Source organism: Sabethes cyaneus, chromosome 1 (assembly GCF_943734655.1).
Source record: "Sabethes cyaneus chromosome 1, idSabCyanKW18_F2, whole genome shotgun sequence".
Lineage (NCBI taxonomy): Eukaryota > Metazoa > Arthropoda > Insecta > Diptera > Culicidae > Sabethes > Sabethes cyaneus.
The window spans coordinates 59,801,581-59,820,847 of NC_071353.1; positions in this window are offsets into that span (position 1 = coordinate 59,801,581).

The window sequence follows — 19,267 nt, forward strand, 5'->3', positions numbered from 1 at the left end:
CATCTAAGAGGTGAACTGATTAAAAGAGAGTCCTGCATCAAGGACCTAGGAGTCCTCCTTGACTCACAGCTGACCTACAAGCAGCACATCAGCTACATCGTTGCTAAAGCATCCCGCAGTCTTGGCCTAGTCATGACAACTGCGAAAAGCTTCACCGATATACATTGCTTGAAGAATTTGTACTCCACGCTTGTCCGTTCGAAGCTGGAATATTGCTCGGCGATCTGGAATCCCCATTACCTCAACAGCGTCGATCGGTTAGAAAAAATACAATGCAAATTCATTCGATTCGCCCTGCGTCGCCTGCCTTGGAACAACTCGCTCCAGCTATCATCAAGATACGAAGCGCTCTTGATGCTAATTGTACTGGACACCCTAGCAACCAGGAGAAATCTGTGCAGAGCAATCCTTGTAGCTGATATCCTGATGGCAAGGGCCGATTGTCGATGGCTTCTCAATCATATTAGTCTACGAGCTCTTCGTAGCAGAATGTTCCTCCAACTTTTGTTTCGAAGGATAAATTATGCAGCAAACGGGGCCATCGTTGGGCTACAACGAATTTTTAGCCAAGTGTCAGTTGGGTTCGACTTCGTTAGACTAAATTATCGTTAAGGACAATATGTCTGTTGGTAAATAAATATAATAATATTGTGTGATTGAACTAAAAATATTCCCCTTTAGCCGGGGCTGGTTATAAGAATGATACTTGCTCGAGGTGCGAATGAAGCCTCTTGTCCAAGGACGGACAAATTATAACTAGTCTCCGCACTTCCTGGCTCTAGAGGTAGATTGGTTGAAAAGTAGTAAGAAGCGTAGAGGGAAAAAGGGGTAAAAACACACCGATACTTTAAGCACGGATAATAAGCAGTTCGTTCACTCTATAGCGATACTGCAATACGTACAACATTGCGGTCATGGTGAGTATAGATTTCTCTATTCACCATGATTACGGTTTGATGATGGTATAAAATGACCGTAAGCAAACGCCTAAATTTCCTACACCAGTGAACACGAAAGTTTAGCTAATTCCCAAACCTGAAGAATAGCTTTCGGACAGATTCCACCCACGCAATTAAAAAAGATTAGAGTGGTTCAGAAGTTCTACGTCGAAATGAATGTAAAAGTTTTAGAATAAAATCATGTCAGTTTCCTTGTTTCCTTTGATTGTATGCATCCGCCTTTTGACTCCCGGGCTATTGAACTGACAGTGGTGGCGTCTTGAGAGTTGAGACTGTTTTTGCGGAGATGTTTGCCTATTATTTTATCCACAAACTTCTTGCCGCACCCATTTAACCCTAACGGGTTAGGCCGCCTGTAGACTGACTTCGCTTTTGGAACTCCAGAGTCACATACGATATTTGTTTTAAATTGACAATATGAAAAATGTATTTAGAACTGATTTTTTGATATATAATCACAACATTCTGACCATGCGTTCAAAAACAAAAGTTCAGGAAAAATGTTATTGCGCGAAAAGGGGATATTCTTACAGTTGAAGAAAAAGGACATCTAGAACAAAATGATTGACCTCAAAACTTTTCTGTGAATAATTTACAAGCTTTATTCAAATGTTGTAATATGCATAAATTGAAAAAATATCTGGATAGAGTGTTAGACATGAAAAACAAAAAAAAAGGTATATTCGACTTTTTCTTACCTGGCTCACCATTTCCATATACTTACATGTATTAATTATTTTTGCATGAAAATCAAAACTTGAGTTTCTTTTGAGTGTACTTTAATGAAAAAATAGTCATTGCGATCCAGCCATCGTTTTTGTGTTGTTGCCCGTTAGAGGGCTAAATGAGCAGCTTTCTGGTTCAATCTCTATGGGAAGATTGACAAACCGGTACGCCATGGAGTGATAAGCTGCTTTTTTTAACCTCGAACGTTGGTGTACGGGAAAAATACTGAACTTCAGCTTGTCGTCTTGTTTCCTAGTGAACAGTAGGCCCAAAAATGGCAATTTTTTTGCTTTCGTTCTATCGTGAATTTTATTTTTTCATGCTGGGAGTTTACCTAATTTATTTAGTGTTTGTGGTTGTGGTCTTTCAATATGGTGTACATATCATCGACGAACCGTTTCTATCGCCATGAATCCAAAAGTGTTTATCTTTAAATATATTGAAAAGAATTTATGTGGTCATAATAAATAGAAAGAAGAACACCAAAGAGTCTGTCAATGTTAACTATGTCCTTTGCACAGTTATGCGATTATTAGTTTACTTTAGTTTTAACATTGAGTGAGATCAGCTTTGTCAGTTGTCATATTTTTCATCAAATAAATAAAGGTATGTACCTACAGTAAAGATTTGTATAACGCGGTGGGTGGTGCTCTACGCCCATCACGATATCTCAGCTGTCCATTAACCAATATAGTTGATTTTTGGTATATTGTTAGCATGTGGTATAACCTAGTCAACTACCAACAATCAACTATATTGGTTAATGGACAGCTGAGATATCGGGATGGGCGTAGAGCACCACCAACCGCGTTATACAAATCTTTACTGTAATATGTAACAAATTTGCTGAATGATTGAACGCAGCCCGATAACAATTGCTGAACTGAAAACTATAATACTGGGCTGGTGGAGTGCAAGCAAATATCAAAAGAGAACAGAGGCTTCCTGCTGGAAGCGCTGAAAGTTACTTCTTACTTATTGTTCCTACTTCCAGCATCAGAAATATATTATACCTCTCAACACGTTGCAATTTTATTTGTGTTTTTTAATTCCGTAAAAAGTGATCAATTTGAAATGCTTATATTTTCAGAAAGGTTCATCCGTTGAAAGTTTAGCTAAACTATTTTATGCGTTTGTCATTTGTTTTCACTCATTAAGGATTCTCAATTCCTTGAGGTACCTTAGGGTACCGCCAGAGTGCAAGCGACATGCGACGCGACGCGACATTTCTTGCTGTAGTTATACGCGCAGCCCTTTTTCGCCCGAAGCAGGACTGTGCATTTGGCAACATGAGAGCGAAGTCGTGTCGCGTCGCTGTCGCGTTTACTCTGTACGGGGCCTTAGTTGTCTATACAGTTACTCCTGTAAATAGGCAATATGCAGCCATAATCAAAATTTATTTTCATGCGCGGAGAAATGTACTTGTACTAAAGCTTATGCTTTATGCTTCTACACTCAACGATTTATGCTTAATCTTCCCAATGCATTAGAAAAATGTTACACATTGTCATTGAGGTCGAAATGACTCAAATTTTAGGCTTGCTCTCATTCATCTATTTTCAATCCGAATTTCGTTTTCTTTGGTTCGTTTGAAAGGTATGACCTAAAACTGGTGCCGAAGGTAAGTTTAGGAATATTTTGTTGACTAATGGTCATTTCAGCTTCGGTTCTGGAACATCCACTACCTGAATCTGGTTCCGGGGGACATTTTTGTATTTTGAGACAATTTATTTTGCGGCACATCAAATCATATCGACTTGATAAAATACTTACTTACTTACTTAGGTGGCTTGCCGCCCTAAGACAAAGCCTGTTGAACAAAGTTTCTCCATGTAACTCGGTTGAGGGCTACCGCTCTCCAATTCCTCCGACACCGAGTACTCTCCGCCAGATCTCGCTCCACCTGGTCTAACCATCTTGCTCGCTGCGCTCCTGGTCGTCTTGTTCCTACCGGATTTGAGGCGAACACCATCTTTGCAGGGTAGTTGTCCGGCATTCTTGCAACATGCCCTGCCCATCGTATCCGTCCAGCTTTAGCCACCTTCTGGATACTGGGTTCGCCATAGAGCTGGGCGAGTTCATGGTTCATCCTCCGCCTCCATACTCCGTTCTCCTGTACACCGCCGAAGATCGTTCTTAGCACTCGTCGTTCGAAAACTCCGAGCACCCGCAGATCCTCCTCGAGCATTGTCCATGGTTCATGCCCGTAGAGAACAAGCGGTCTAATAAGCGTCTTGTACAGGGTGCACTTTGTACGGGGACTTAGTCTGCTCGACCGCAATTGCTTGTGGAGTCCATAGTAAGCACGACTTCCGCTGGTAATACGCTTCCGAATCTTACGGCTGGTACCATTGTCCGCCATTACCAGTGAGCCAAGATAGACAAATTCGTCGACTACCTCAAACTCATCGCCGTCGATCAATATACCAGTGCCCAAGCGGCGTCGTTCGGCCTCGGTTCCGCTGGCCAGCATGTACTTTGTTTTAGACGTATTTATCTTTAACCCAATCTTTTCTGCTTCGCGCTTTAGCGTGGTGTACTGTTCAGCCACCGCCACAGATGTTCTGCCGATAATATCCATGTCATCGGCAAAGCAGACGAATTGACTAGATTTGTTGATTATCGTGCCCCGCGCGTTGATATCCGCTCGGTTCATAACACCTTGTAGCGCTATGTTGAACAGCAGGCATGAAAGACCTTCACCTTGACGAAGCCCTCTATGTGATTCGAATGAACTTGACAATCCACCCGAAATCCGAACACAGCACTGTGTACCATCCATCGTAGATTTAATCAGTTTGATGAGCTTCCAGGGGAAGCTGTTCTCGTACATGATTTTCCATAGCTCTTTCCGGTCGATGGTATCATATGCGGCTTTGAAATCAACGAATAAATTATGCGTGGGAACTCTGTATTCACGGCCCTTTTGGAGGATTTGCCGCAGTGTAAATATTTGATCCGTTGTAGACCGACCTTCGACGAAGCCGGCTTGATACGTTTTCACAAATCTGTTCGCAATTGGTGTCAGTCGGCGGAAAATGTTTTGGGGCAGCACTTTATAGACGGCAGTCAGAGCGGTGATCGCTCGATAGTTCTCACAGTCCAATTTGTCGCCCTTTTTATATAGATCGGGCAGATAATCCCATCTTTCCACTCCTCCGGTAGCTGTTCCGTATCCCAAATTCTAGCAATTAGTTGGAGCAGACCAACGGCCAGCTTTTCTGGTCCCATTTTAATAAGCTCCGCTCCGATACCATCTTTTCTAGCTGACTTGTTGTTCTTTAGCTGCATGATGGCCTCCTTAACTTCGCCTAACGTTGGGGCTAGCACCTCTTCCCCGTTTGTTGCACCGTCGAAATCGCTTTCCCCGCCGCCATGGTTCTCCGCCTGGGTGCCATTCAGGTGTTCGTCGAATTGCTGCTTCCACCTACCGGTCACCTCACGATCGTCCGTCAGAATACTGCCAGTCTTATCCCGACACATTTCGGCTCGCGGCACAAAGCCTTTGCGGGTTCCGTTCAGTTTCTGGTAGAACTTTCGCGTTTCCTGAGAACGATGCAGCCGCTCCAAATCTGCATATTCCTGTTCTTCCAGGTAGCGCTTTTTTCCCGAAAGATTTGGTTTCGCTGCATCTTCTTCTGTTTGTGTCTTTCCACGTTCTGACGTGTGGCACTGCGCATCTTGCCCGCCCGCGCAGCGTTCTCCTCATCCATCACCCTCCTACATTCATCGCCAACCAATCGTTCCGCTGATTCCGGGCCACATGCCCGATGATGCTCTCCGCTACACTGCTGACGGCTGTTTTGATAGTGTTCCAACAGTTCTCGAGAGGGGCTTCGTCCAGCTCGTCCTCTTCCGGCAGCGCAGCTTCGAGTGAATGCGCGTAGTTTGCGGCGACGTCTGGTTGCTTCAGCCGCGCGAGATCTAACCGAGGCGGGCGTCGGTACCGAATGTTGTTCACAACGGAGAGTCTTGGGCGCATCTTAACCATCACTAGGTAGTGGTCCGAGTCAACGTTAGCGCTTCGATAGGATCTGACGTCGATAATGTCTGAGAAGTCGGCAGACTGTCGATCAAAACGTGGTCGATCTGTGATTCTGTCTGATTTGGTGACCTCCAGGTGTACTTGTGATAAATTCTGTGCTGGAAAAAGGTACCACGTACGGCCATATTCTTGGAGGCGGCAAAGTCGAAAAGTCTTAGGCCCATTTCATTGGTCCGTTGGTGTGCACTGAACCTTCCAATCACCGGTTTGTATTCCTCCTCCTGGCCAACTTGAGCATTGAAATCCCCGATGGCGATTTTGATATAATGTTTTGGGCAGCGGTCGTATTCACCCTCCAACTGCGCGTAGAATTCATCCTTGTCGTCATCGGTACTTCTGAGGTGAGGGTTGTGCACGTTGATGATGCTTATATTGAAGAATCGGCCCTTGATTCTCAACCTGCACGTTCGAGGATTGATTGGCCATCACCCGTTTCCGCATCTCGCCCGTCACTATGAAAGCTGTACCCAGCTCGTGTATGTTGCCGCAGCTCTGGTAGATGGTATGTCCATCTCTGAACGTACGTACCGTTGAGCTCTTCCAGCACACCTCCTGCAGCGCTACGACGTCGGACTTGCGGCTCTTCAATACGTCGGAGAGCACCCGAGTGCTCCCTTGGAAGCTGAGAGATCAGCAGTTCCACGTCCCGAGTTTCCAATCCATAGCCCTTTTTCGTCGCGTGGGTCTATTCTGATTGTTCCAGTAAGAATTTATTTGTTCTTCGTTCCGTGCTTTAGTATTTTTCGTGGTGACGGCTTGCAAAGCCTGCTACACCAACCCCCTGTTTCGCCGGAGGGCCAACGAAGCTCGAAAGAGCCCTCCTTTTCTGTCAGCATACGACATTGGCTTCCACCAAGGTTGGTTACCCGATCTCCACCAAAGTTGCTCGTATCTCGGCTGGTACCACGAGGGGGTAGGAATAGGAGTTGCTGAATAAGAGGCTATGAACCACTGTAGGGTCTATTTTATTCCTACACGTGCACAAGGCACCGACGGTACGCATTATTCAGCCGTTTACCAGCCAGACTTGATAAAATAAGAGTGATGGAAGTATAATAAAGACATTTTGAAGGCAAATGGTCACATCAGCATTTTTTGCCACATCAGCATCGGTACCGGTACCCGGTTTTTGGACATTTTTGTTAGATTATAGTTACTTTAACAATAGCTTGGGTCATTCGTGACTTCTGCGGGGGTAGGATTGGAACCTAACTGCCGGGGTCAGTTTTTTTGTAAGTTATGTTCTTATTATTGCTTTAAACCTGTAAAAAGTTGCACGAATAACACTCTTGTTTAACAAAGAAAGCATTGCATACTACTGTCACTTGAAAAATAACGTTTTTGTAAGTTATTTTCAGGGGTGCGAATTAAGCGAGGGAACGTCGCTCATTCCAACTTTTTCCCGATTTTGAGCTCCCGCGAACACAACGCATATTCGCTAAGAGTCTGGTAAAACAGTAGCTCATTCTCGTCCGTTATCGGTTTTACAGTTAAGTTGTTCCTGCCACCAAAGTCGTTCCGGCTCTGAGTTTAGTGCTGGGACCAGGGCTTACCAAGCTACTCCCCTTGGCAAGTATCCATCTTCTCGTGGCGTTGCTTGACCTGATATCACTTCCACTTCTAGCTCGCAATCAGCTGCTCTAGCAGCCACCAGCGCACATTTTTCTATACTACCAGAACATTGGTGGTACCACCAGTTCCCTCGCCGAATACCTACCAGCTAGCCTGCAGTGACACATGCTACGATATCTACGCTTTCACGGAAACCTGGCTGAAAAACAACACACTATTTAAGCAACTGTTCGACGACACGTATTCTGTTTATTGGCACGATCGGTCAATCTTGAATGATAATAACAATAAGAGCTCTGGCAGCGGAGATGGCCGACCCAAGTAACCATGACCACATCATTTTTTTTCGTCGAGAGTAACTTTTCAAACGGGTGTATTTAGAAATGAGATTTTTTTTCCAAAAAAAAGTCTTGAAATCTACTTTCACTTGATCAGAACGACGTCAAAAGAAAAGTTATAGGAACGTAAGTATACTTTCTGGAAAGAAAAAACCCTGACGGAAAAAACTTTGCACAATTGGTCGGTGTTAAATCAGTCGCAAAATTTAAAATAATGAGTTAATGACAGCAAACAATCAAAAAAATTTCTAAGCTAAATCAAACTTCGCCAGTTAGGGACCTTTGCTGATGAACTAGCATGTGTGACTCCATAAAAAGAGTGAACAAGTGATGGGGAAATTGGATCGGGAACTGAGCTGTCTGTCACAAGCCAGGATAAAGGAGGAGTGTTGAGATTTGTCTCTCGGTATGTAGATCTGGATGGCTCCATGGCAAACATGTGATGGATCCAACTAGACTAGCACACCAAGTCTCTTCCGCGGCAAATCTTGTAAAAAACTTTTGCTCCCAGTGCAGCAAGCAACATTGGAGTATGCTGCATTCTGAGTAAATTGCAGAAAAGGATCCCAATCCTCGGTCTAACGCGATCCGTACCTAAGGATCAGTGCTTGGGGGGGAGGTCTAATTAAGTCTCCCAAGGTCAAACGGGGCCTGTATGGTAACAGGGCACCCCGTGACCCCGTGCAGTAAATTGCTCCCTCTGTTCTAAGCTGGTAAAGGACAGTTGATTCTTTCTCCCAGCAAATTAAAACCATCGGGATGGAAACAATTAATTAATAATAAATTCTAATTTAAATGTAAATAACAAATCAAGTGGGGGATCAGCGCTCAGGAGTGACCCTGATATCGATAAGACCCAAGAGGAAACTGGTGATGCTGATATAATCAGTCAAATCTCAGGACCTAGTGGTGGCAACGGTGCAGGACTAAACTAAAAACAACCCGGTCGTACCACAAATCATATAAACCCACGTAGAAAAAACATTAAATTTGTCCAGGTGAATCTTCACCATGCTCAGGTAGCAACTGCTGTACTTTGGAGAAGATTTACAGAAAGCAACCTGGATGTAGCACTGATCCAGGAGCCGTGAATCTATAAAGGTAGGATACAAGGAATTCCTGTAAATTGATTTATGCCGAAGGTGAGCTCTCGCAAAGAACTGCCATGGTAAGTGAAAACATAAAAAAATGTTCCAATTACAGAATTTATTACAAAAGATATCACTGCAATAATGATGGAGGTTCCAACGACCCATGGCAAGACTGAAATTTGCGTAGCATCGGCATATTTTCCAGGAGACGTGGGTGAAGTACCTCCATCAGAAGTAGTAAATGTGGTTTCTTACTGCAAGAAACGAAACGAAGCATTTCTAATTGGACTGTGGGCCAGCGCAGATGCCAATAACAGAGGTGAACTCCTTTTAGACTTTATATCATCAAATGATATAGATATTTGCAATAAAGGGGAAAAGCTAGCTTTTGTAACCGCAATAAGGCAAGAAGTACTTGACTTAACACTATGCAGTCCAACGATGACTGATAAAATAGAAAATTGGTACGTATCGAATGAAGAATCCTTATCCGATCACAAGCAAATCATATTTGATTACGAAGCTAATCAGTAACATAAGGCATAATTGTAAGAGATAGCAGGAAAACAAGGGTGCCCACATGGAGGCGTAATATCACCTCTATTGAGGTCTTTAATAGTTGATGATCTTCTTCAAAAGTTGACAGCGCTAGGCTTTGAAATAATTGACTTCGCAGATGATATAGTCATAATTGTTAGAGGAAAATTTGATTCTATTATCGCTGACCGAATGTAAATTGCTTCAAATTTGATTTCGTCATGGTGTCATAGGCAGAGCCTCAACATAAATTCCAATAAAACTACTATCATACCATTAACGAGAAGCAAAAAACTTGCATTAACCAACATCAGATTGAAAGGAACACTTTTAAAACTTTCAGACGCTGTCAAATATCTCGGAGTATTTCTTGACAGAAAACTTAATTGAATCTGTCAGATTGACGTACCACCCAAGTAACCATAAGCATTAATCTAAAACCGTATATTGGAAATAATTCTGCATCCCAAGTGCCAAACTTTTGTATATTAGCAATCTTAATGCTTATAAAACGTATACACTCAACCCCCGCTAATATGAAAAACAGCTCGTTCAGATTGGGCCAGTTCATTTTTAATCTGAATATTTGGTAACTCTATTCATTTCAACATATGCGCAAGACGCTCACCCTATGAACTGGTTGTTTTGATTTGACGAAAACAAACGTTTTGAAAACATTTCAAACATGCGCGAATTCTAAACATTCGGTTTGTAGAAGACGAAATGGGCTCGGCAGTTTCGACTAAACTGGTCTATTTTGAGTGCTGGAGAGAGGTAAGTTGCATATGAGCTATATTGCCAAAGCTCCTGAGCAAGAGGAAACGCATTAAATTTTTTTGCTTTTTTTGAATTTACCGGTCAACTTTAACGTCAATTGTGTGTGACGCTTGATCGGGTTTTAATGTGAACGCATTCATACCACCGGGGTACAGATTAAAAATGTTCAGATTAAAGAAGGTCATACCAACGGGGGTACACGGTATTAACATTGTTGATGCATAGAAGCATTAACGTAAATCAGCATTAAAGAAAGCAATATATGCGCATATAACGTAACAATATAATGCATTTAGTCAATTGCATTAAAACGAGCCGTAAGTGTTGATGAACGGCTTGTACTTGACTTCTTATTTTGCTATTCCGCGGCCACTATTTGTGCCCTCTTCCATCTGACGGTTGCCGTCTTTTTCTACCCTATTGGTAATGCAGGACAAGTAGCTATGATATGAGAGGGTATATCACCAAGATTTAAATGCGACTAATTTCACCTCACTCAATCACATCCGCTATGGTTTAGATAGCAAAGGTGCAAGGAAACGAATGAGGTTGCATGACTAACTCCCGGTTCGAGTCCTGTCTAGGTGGTAAGATTATTCAGCATTTCTAAAAATGGTTTCTGTTTATCCTGCTCCCCTTGAGATGCAGCAAAAAATCGCTAGCTTTTTTAGTTTTTTAAATCACGACCGAATCTATTTTTATTTACCATAACAAGCAAACGATATGCCATCGATACTTTTTCGATACGTCGATAATGTAGACAAAATGACGTTTCGTTTAAGCCTCAAACAAACACTGATAATGCTCATTGGATGCTTGTGGCCTAGCATTTCAACAACCCGCTATTTCGCCTTTTTAGCATTATGTGAATTCTACAGAAGTATATAAAGAAAAATATGCTTTTAATCATAGTTCTGTATGCTTATACAATGTTGTCCAAGGACTAGTGTTTAGTGCTTACTGGTTACTTGGGTGCAGCAGTCTAGCCGATCACCCTTTTTGTAGATGGGACAAACCACTCCTTCTATCCATTCCTCCGGTAACTTTTCCTCCTCCCAAATCCTCGAAATAACCCAGTGTAGAGCCTTTGCTAGCGTTTCTCCGCAATGTTTATAAAGCTCTACCGATAGGCGGTCCTTCCCAGCGGCTTTATTGGTCTTCAGCAGCCTGACTTCTTGGAGCAGCTCGTTTGACTTCTTGGAGATTAGGTGCTAGGACATTACTATCTTCAATGGGCGCTCCTAGGTTAATTTCCGTTCCGCCTCCTTCTGCGACTTCGCCATTGAGGTGTTCATCGAAGAACTGCTTCCACCTGTCGACCACCTCGCGCTCGTTTGTAATTAGATTCCCTCCCTCGTCCCTACACATGTCAGGTTTCGGTGTGTAGCCCTTCCGAGTTTGGCTCATCTTCTCATAAAACTTGCGCGTGTCATTAGCTCGGAATAGTTGCTCTAATTCTTCACGATCTCTGTCCTCCTTTTGGCGCTTTTTTCTCCTCAGGATCGTGGTCAACTGGTTCCTAGCTCGTCGGTATTTGGCCAGGTTCTCTCTAGTGGCAATACTTAGATAATTTTTCCAAGCATTTTTTTTTTCTCCTCCACCGCTTATTGGCATTCCCCATCGAACCAATCATTTTGTGTACTCCGAGACTCAATACCTACTGCCTAGTCTCCGATGGCCAAGCGTATTCTGCCCCAACCGTCTTCGAGATTTGAAGCACCTAACTCCTCGGAAGAAGGCAGTGCCTCATTCAGTACTCGTGCGTAGTTCTCGGCAGCTTGTAGTTTATCTAGCTGCCTGATGTTCAGCCGAGGAGGACGGCTTTGACGTGTCCGGTATACGGTGAACAGCTTTGAGCGCACATGTACTGCTACTAGGTAATGGTCAGAATCAATATCCGCACCCCGACGGGAGCGTACGTTCGTGATGTTAGAAAAAAACCGGCCCTCTATGAGAACGTGGTCAATTTGGTTCATTGTACATTGGTCAGGTGATCTCCAGGTGGCTTTGTGGATATCCTTGCGCGGGAAAAAGGTGCTTCGGATCACCAGGCCTCGGGAAGCTGTGAAGTTTATACATCGTTGGCCGTTATCGTTTGTGTCGGTGTGCAGGCTATGGGGTCCTACCACCGGTCTATACATTTCTTCCCTACCGACCTGGGCGTTCATATCCCCGATGACGATCTTGATGTCCCGTGACGAGCAGCTGTCGTACGTTGCCTCCAGCCTCGCGTAGAACGCCTCTTTTTCATCGTCGGGTCTACCTTCGTACGGGCAGTGCACGTTAATGATGCTATAATTGAAAAAACGGCCTTTTATCCTCAATACACACATTCTCTCGTTGATCGCCTTCCAATCTATCGCGCGATCCTGCATTCCGCCCAGCACTACAAAGCCCGTTCCCAGTTCGTTGGTAGCGCCACCGCTCTGGTAAAACTGGGCCTTTCCGCCACGGATCTTCCATACCTTCTCTCCTTTGCGACAGATTTCCTGCAGAGCTACGATGCCGAGTTTGCGGGGTTCCAGCTGTTCAATCAGCACCCGCTCGCAACCTGCGAAATTTTGCGATCTGTAGTTCCAAGTCCCGAGTCTCCATTCGTCGTCCTTGTTCCGTCGCCTAGGTCGATGCCGAATATTCCGCTCCGAATATGCTTGAATGTTGTTAGTTTAAGTTTAATTTAGGTGTGTAGCCGTACTGGGGCAACACTACCGAGTCTCGCGATGGGGCTGCCATCTTATAGTGCCAAGACTCATTATACCGCCTTCCCGGTTAGTATACAACCTTAGTTTTCACCTTAGTTTACAGAGCTGTTTACCAACAAAAAATTTTCACTCAATGAGTACAATTTGATCACAAAAATTTCCAGATTTTTTTTACATAAAAATCACTTATTATCGTGAGATCTTCCGGGCCGATCCCGAGATACAGCGGTTTTTAAGCAAACAACCGGCAATTTATCATGTAGAGCGAAATTACTTTTGCTTGAAGCAGTGAATCACTATGAATGTTAAAATACTTTGCGCTATCGCTATCATGGAGGCATGTGAACAGTATATAATAAAGTTTTTCTTAACAATGTTACCACCTTATTAGTTTACAAAGTTTTTTTTTCGCTCAGTGTAATTTTTTTTAAATTACACCTAATTTCCTACTACTTTTCCTGTGACACCATTTTGATCAAACAAGTAATTTTATTAGTCTTATTTAGTCGTATTTAGAACGCCATTTTGAAAGTTACTCTCGACGAACAAATATGTTCTATGGAATATGAATTCCACATATTCCACACGATTCCACATATCAGCCAAAATTCTGAAAGTCAGTTGGGCGACTCCGGTCTTTGGAGTTGTTATACAGATCCAACGGGGACTGCAAGGTGAGGTGACTGTAAGAATAGGATCTAAAATACCACCTGACAAAAAAATTTACTTCATAGGGGCTGTGCGAATATGCTTTCCGTACGATGTCGTCTTACGTCAAAAGTAAATGCGAATTGTGATATACATTTTATTTTTAACTTCCATATGTTACAATACGATTTGTACAATAGAGATTTCTATACAACAATAGTTGGTCTCCTGCTGAAACTTCTAAAATGGTGAACTTACAACCCACGCCAATGGTCACTGAGCAGAAAACAATTATATAGAGCAATCTTCAGAAACAAGCAAAGGAAGCACAAAGATAAAAGAAATTAACAGCTTGAAGAATTACAGACCATACATTTATTTTTTTCTAGCAAAAGTGTTAGTATTTTTGGTACCTGCAGATTTTCAAACAAAAACTTCCTTCGGGCACACCGCGTGCCGCAGAAGATGCTGCTGCTGTTCGTTGGTCGACTTGGTGATGACGGGCGATGCGAAGGGCGATCCAGGGGCTGCACAAACTTTGATGGTTTACGGAAAAGGACGCAGCGGCGTCCCACTTCGATAACAGGGTGTCCACAATATCACTCACAGGGCCTAATGACAAACGGCCGAACAGTAATTTGCTGGTACGGTGGGTGATCCAAAGCTATCAGTAGCACTGTCTACTAGCTATCGAACAATTTACAGTTCCTGGCCTGACAAACGACTAAACTAACCCGGAGATACTGCGCATTCACCCAAAACTGCGGCGGCAACCCGAATTTAACGAACGGATTACCGTCCCGAGATGGCGTTGATCGTAATAACTTTTACGGTACTTGGCGATATTCTACTGGTCATTTGACCCTGTGCACTAATAACCTCCGGGTTTTAACTATTTCTCAGGCGGCGTTTTTACAAAGTAGCTCTTTTTTTCATTGGGTCCTCTGACCACAGGTACCGAAAGTGACTATAATCGAAACGAAAAAAAAGAATATATATAATTTTTTTTCAATTGACTCAGTATTTATTAGTATTTTTTTAAATTTATATTTATTTTATTTCATACACTAATTAATAAACATACTTAGAAAAAAATGTAACTAATTGCTAACAAGAAAAAAGAATTATTAATAACAAAAAGAAAATAACTAATTTGACACCACATAAGGCTATTAAACAAAAATCAAACAAACTCAAACATATTACTACGGAGTACCGATGGTTAATTTTTGTTTAGATATTTACTAACAATATTTACAAGAAAAATGACAATATAAATAAAGGTAATTTTCAAGCTGGCTTGTGACCAAAGGGTTTTATTGTGACCGTGGCAAAATATGGTCACACATATGAATAAAGTGAATAGACTACAAATTACAAATCCAACATTTCGTCACAACTTACATCATACTACGATGCTGTTTTTTAACAGTTGCATTAGAAGGATGATTTGAAGATCTTCCTCAGTGTAAAGTCTATGGAAGATTGTCGCGAACTTCAAAGGCTTCTCAACAACTTCGTCGACTGGTGCAAAACGAACGAGCTCCTCATTAGTGTGCGTAAATGCTCGGTCATCTCTTTCAACCGCAAAAAACAATCGATTCAATGGAGCTACACTATCGATGGCGAGTCACTGGATAGAGTCTCAGTTATCAAAGACCTTGGCGTAAAGACCTGGTTGAGAAGCTCTCGTTCCGTGAGCATTACTCGTACATAATAGCGAAGGCCAATAAAAACTTGGGATTTATCTTTCGAGTCACCAAAGAATTTTGGGATCCATATTGCCGGCGCGCTCCTTACTACTCCCTTGTGCGATCCGTAATTGAATACGCAGCTGTAGCGTGGAGCCCTCATACAGGTATTTGGTCGTCCAGATTGGAAGCCATCCAGAGTAGATTCGTACGATACGCGCTTAAATATCTTCCATGGAGAAACACATACGATCTGCCTCCGTATCAAGACCGCTGTCGTTTGTTGCATATGGACACTTTGGAAAGACGACGGAAAATTGAAAGAGTCCTCTTCATTAGAAAGGTTTTGGTCGGCGAATTAGATTGCTCAGCGATCCTGGCTCAAATCAACATTAGTGCCATCCCAAGTTTTCAACGAAACAGAGAGTTTCTTCGACTGGACTTTAGACGCACCGAATATGGCCAGAATGAACCCATTCGTGTTATGTGTTGTTTGTTTAACAGTTTATACAATTATTTTGATTTCCATGTTTCATGTAGTAAATTCAAAGAACAACGCTGCTCTCAACAGCCTTTAATTAAGTTAGTTAGTAGTTTTTTTTATTCATGTAGACAACAGCGTCAGATGAATTATTGAACAATATAAATATAAAAGATTGATGTATGATGCATGTAAAAGATTGCAGATCAGGTATGTATGAGAAATTGATACAAGGTAACTGTGGATACAACTAGAACACCATCGAGTACATTACAGTTTCTATCACAAATCTCCTTAGTGCAGCAACCAGGTATCTCAAAAATTACGTTCATGTATAAAAAAAGTTTGTATCCTTATACGAATTTTTATATAAGAAAATTTTGGAAAATATAAAAAAATATGAATTGCTCACATTACTTAAAACAGTTCAGATTTACACAAATTTTTGACCTATGGGAATGGTATATAGTGGTTTACCGATTTCATATACCCCTCCGAAAATTTTTGGTAGATATATTTGGAAAGTAGAAAAATTTGGGAAAAAGTAAATTGCTCTAAAATAATTTAAAAGAACAAAATATATGGTTATTATTGACCAATTTCTTCAATTAAGTATTGTTTCAGTGTAATTTTACGCATAGGACTCATTTTATTCATATCAACCATTAGCCATAATGCATATCAACTCAGCAATTTTAAGAAAAACAGACATATCGAAATTCAAAATTGCTCCGATTTGATTCAAATTTTGTGGACTTATTCGTTTGCAATAAATTTTAGACCCGTATTTTTATTTGTCACTTGAGGCTCTCTTTTCTGAGCCAGTGTGGTCCCAAAAATGATCATTTTTGCCGCCTTTTTTTCTTTAAAACTTTATAACTTTTGAACCACTGAAACAAGTTAAATGATGTTAATATCAAATGGAAAGTATTTTAATAAGCATTTCAGGAAAAAAATTGGACAGAAGCTCAAACCCAGCTAGCATCAAATTTCACAAAATCTTACAAAGAAAAAGAAAAAAAGAAGCGTTACTAAATAAATAGATGTTACTTTGTGTATTTGACTCTAGCATTTTCATACCTATTCTGTGTATAACTACATGCCGCAGATGTCATATAAAATACTGTTATGTAAAAATTCATAAAAACTTCCAAATATTTATGCTGAATGGTTGAAATGACAATTTAAAAATAAGGTAGATAAAAACGGGTCAAAATGGTAGACAAAATCGGTGCCTACAATCGGGAGTAGATTAACGTAGGTGTAGATTGTAGATATAATCGGAATACCACTGTATATTAATCTTACATACCGCATTGAAAAAATACGCTCACTTTGCATTGTTATCACTATGCGAATTTACCTATTTTATTGAAATAGTCTAACTAAAGTCATGCATTCCGACTCATTGCAAAACAGCATGAATCAAACTTACCGACTAAGTCGTTTTTACTTTCCAACGGATCATGTTACACTACGACTCCGTGTTTTAAAAATATTACGCGGATAATAGTGAAGAGTAGCGACAACAGGGGGTGTCGCTGGAAGTATCCGATTGATCATTCCCGGAATTCCGTTGCACGACGTCAATTCGGTGCGCTATCGGACGAGGCGCAAACGCAATGTAAAAATAAAAGTGCATCCATCAAATTCATTATAAATTAAATAACCTCTGAGAACCTCACCCAATGCAGTAGGCAAATGAAGCAGGTTCAAAGTACTCACCAGGTTTACGAGGAAAACCGGGAGTCAATGTTTGTTATTTGAGACCCTAGGAGCTCTCATTGGCGCGTATTCACTGGTAGACATGTGCATATGGTGCAATTGCATTCAGTAGAAAAGGCAACAAACTACTCGTCGCCCACATTCAAACTCTGCAGTGGAAAGGGCACAGGGAAAATATGTATGCACCATATTGCACTAAATTTTGCGCATACGACTGCTCCTTTCGAATCGGAACCGCAGTGAGCGGATATTTCGAACCGGATTAGCGTGAATTCGGAAAAGAAATTCTGCCTGCTTTCGATGTCATCATCATTGCCTTAGTGAGATAATAATGGCATTGAAGTTACCATTTGTTTTTCACATAACTTTGTTATTCTTTATAGCAAATAGTGATACAATTTTTTTTTGTGTTTCGGGTACTGCGTTCTTAAATCATTAACTCAAATTGATATTTATGAGCAGTAAAAACAAGCAATTGCCATAAGGCAACAAGTGGTTAGGATTGACCCATTATGGGTTTCTTAGAGGGTGCCCTACAAGCATCAGCCAAATAGTTTCGATGCGATGAATCCAATTCATGTAATGTAGGAGCCAAATAATAGCAGAAGAACATGGATGGAATCTAATTAACGCTTAGTACAGCGACCGGAGGCATCATTGGTCCTGATCACTGAACTCCTTAGCTCTCTTGAACAAATTTATGTATCGCGCGAATTTATGTATTTCCATATTTTCCAGGGAAAATCCGGTCGAAGTGTTGTACCTTTCGAGCAACTTCTTCTATAGGCATAAAAACCTTTTGACGTAGGACTACGTCTTACGGCAAATTTTGAGATAGGGTGTCATTCCAAAAAATCGAAAAATGCGAGCGTCACGAAAAATGAAAGGTTTTGAGCGCTAATAGCTCAGCGGTTTTCCGATCGATTTTCAATATTCTTACACCAATCGATCGGAAAATCTTCTAAGAATTGACCCAAATGAAGAAAAGTATGGATTCTTGATGTTGAACTATTGAAAAATTGAAAATAATGAACCTATGTTTTACCAGAATTCTCGCTTCGTGATTGGTTGGAAGATTCATTGCAATGATCTAAACCTATACAAATTTGATATCTGTGCTTGGGAAGTAAGCCAAAACAAGTGACAAAGCTTCCTCATTTCAACAAGATTTCTTAACACCGCGGTTAAACCTAGACCATTTTGATGTCCTTGCTTGGGAAGTACGCCAGAAAGAGTGACAAAGCCCCCTCGTGCCAACATATTTCTTACGAACGCGATTAAACCTAGTCCAATTAGATGTCTGTGTTAGGGAAGTGTGCCAGAAAAAATGACACAAGCTCGTTGTCCCAACAGATCTCAAATTCTTTACTGCGAGACGACTAAATCTCGGCGAATTTGATATGTGTGTTGGAAAAATGTGCTACTGCTGTAGTGTTCGGTTATAATAGGACTCTGTATGAATACGCATGCTTGCCATTTCATTAGAAGTGTAGTGAAAAGATGTGCTGTTGATAAAATAGGATTGAATTGGTAAAATCTCTTCAACGATGGGTAATAAAAACAATCTTTAATTTCAGTAAGGTAGCAGGAAAGCAATAGTTTGTGTTCTTGATTTTGTTAAATTGTTTTCAAATGCACAATCTTTTGAGAATTGAACGTATGCAATGTTACTACTTTGATAAATGTTACATACAACGCATGTAGCATGTATATATGTTGCATATAGCATGTATACATGAAGAATCGAATGATTACAAGCATGAATACATGCTACTATCACTACAAAGAGACTTACGTAGTCCTGCGTCACCTATATATGCGGTCGTGTCTTGTACACAACCCCTCTGATTTTTCATTTTATAAACATTACAATAACTCATTAGAATAACTGAGACACCTTCCAGTGAGCGAAGCTCTTTTGAAGAAGTGTGCTGAGATAATAACATTTGCATGTAACATTTACATTGGATTTTTA